Source organism: Haplochromis burtoni, unplaced genomic scaffold, assembly GCF_018398535.1.
Source record: "Haplochromis burtoni strain Fernald_Lab_line unplaced genomic scaffold, NCSU_Asbu1 Contig_275, whole genome shotgun sequence".
In the NCBI taxonomy this organism is placed as follows: Eukaryota; Metazoa; Chordata; class Actinopteri; order Cichliformes; family Cichlidae; genus Haplochromis; species Haplochromis burtoni.
The window spans coordinates 627757-630320 of record NW_024582636.1 but is presented as its reverse complement, the minus strand read 5'-3'; positions in this window follow the sequence as shown (position 1 = coordinate 630320).

The following is a 2564-nucleotide window of genomic DNA, read 5'->3' as shown; positions in this document are numbered from 1 at the left end:
AAACACACACACACACACACACACACACACACACACACACACACACACACACACACACACACACACACACACACACACACACACACACTGAACATTATATAACAACCTATTAACTATGTGAAAGCTGTGCAGTTGAGCATTGCTACAACAGCTGCAGCTGTCTCAGTTTGCAAGTCATAACAGCAATATTTCAGGATATGAACACCGTGATGGAATATTAATACGAAGGTAAGAAATAAAACTCTGTCACTTTGAGTTATGTCTACACATCAGACTGTCTGTCTTCGATGTGCTGTAAACACGATTGTCTGACTCAAGCGCAAAATAATTTCAGAACTTATTTTTCCTTCGCCCAGAAGTCCCAGTGAAACTTTCTAACAACATAACAAATGAATACATTCGTTTTTTTTTTAAAATACCCACATGAATGACTAACACTTGTATATTCACTCACTTTGAGCTATTTCCTCGTCTTATATTAACACATTTGTAAACAACAGCCTTCAGGTACCAAATCATTCCGATAATAAATGTCTCTCTAAGCGCTCCTTTGTTGAAGATGACGACTCATTTTTCACGTGCTGCTTTCTCCTCATTAATATCGGCGATCATCACAGAGGCGAAGCTGTTGTTTTCCTTCTCTTGAGCGTTATTGTCATTTCTCAGTGTCGTAGCATCTCCCCTCGCTGACTCCTTTACCATCTTATCTAAGCGGCCTCCTCCAGCCCACGGCCTCCTCCTGGCCGCCTTCCATGATGCCGATCACTGGATCTGTCTGTCAGCAGAATACAGACTGATTAATGCTTTCACTGCGACCATTAATAAAACTGCAGAGAGGTTGCTCAAATTGAGAGGTACAGCTCGGGCTGCACTGAACCAAATGAGGACATGCAGAGGAGGGAAATGTGGAATTATTTGTGTGTGTTTAGAGTTTGAAAAGTGGTCTCTCTCTCTCTCTCTCAGTTGACAATCAATGATGTAGCTTGCTTCAGTGTAAAATGCAAACAGTACTCTCAGTTATTTATGTTAGAGGTGGAGACTGGCGTGCAGCCACAATAATTCAGATTATATTTAATGCCCTTACCTGACTTGTGTGACAGTTGCTGTTCTCGTGCTTTGATCTTGATTTTCTGCACAGCAACAGAATCATTGTGGTGTGGTGATAAAGTGCCGGTGTCTAGGCCAGTGGCACCCGCAGTGATCCACAGGCACTCTGCTGGACACACCCTGACTACTCCACTCGTTTGTCTCATCCATCTCTCCTCCTCTCATAAAGCAACAGATTCCAACACTGCTATCGTTTCTTCTGGGAGTCAAGAGAAGAGGATGCACTTCTGTGAAGCATTTCTGACTCATAGTGTGGCTCTACTGCTCTGGTGTGTAGTAGGCTACACACAGTTTCGGGTGGGTTTGCATCTTGGTGAAAAGTAGGCTACTAAGTGATAAAACTGGTGTTAATTCTACTTGCAGATTTTTTGTCTCCTGTGAAATGTCACAGTGTGGCTGTGTACTGCATTACTTGCATTTAACTCTCTTTGAGTCCTGGGCTGACTGCACTCAGACACTTAACCAAATTATAAAAAATAGCCACTGCATTTTTACTAAATTGTGTCCAGACTACTGTTTTGAAGCCTTGAATTTGTCATTGCTTTCTGAAGAGTAGACTTTGAGAGTTTTTAACTCTTTAACAGTTGTGCTAACTAGCTCAGTTAGCAAGGAATGTACTTTATTGTGTTATGAGACGGGATGCAAATTTGGTTAGCAAAACACAGATTTAAAAAAGAAGAACTTACTGGAGGAATCTGGCTTATTACAGCAAACAAATACTGAATCAGACAAAAAGAAGTGTGCGGTGGTATTAGCTTTACAGTGAGCTTAGGCTTCCCTAAATGTATGCCATAGGTAAGCTGTTATTGCTGTTATCTGAAACCCTGTGTCTTAACCTGACACACATGCACCTAGAAATCTAACTACATGTAACTTTACACAGCTAGCACAAGCTGGCAGCGGTGTCTTCGACATAGGTTATGTCATCCACTTACATTGACAAATGTGTCTTTCATCAAAGAGGGGTTTCACCTGTCTAGCGTGGAATTTATGGTTTAGCAGAGGTAGCAGATTCACAGTCCACTGGCATAGTGGACTATAAATAGACATAATAATAAAAGATTATGGGAAATACTGAACAGTGTTATAAAACGTGGGACTGGACAAAAGAACTGTCCCAAGTATTTCATTTGTAATGACCATGAAGAATACAATATGGATGTTGTGGCAAATAGTCTCAATGAATTCTTTGTAACTGCTGGACCAAATTTAGCAAGAACAATCACTCATCCTGGGAAAGCACAGGAAAACCGGACACACTGATAGACAGAAATCCATATTCTATGTTCCTCACAGCTGTTGATGAAAATGAAGTTTTTGAAATTGTCAAAAAATGTAAAAATCAGAAATCTTTGGATTGTAATGATATTGATATGATAGTGGTTAAAAGAGTCATTGAGGCTATTATAAAACCATTTACATACATCTGTAATTTATCATTTCAAACTGGTCGATTT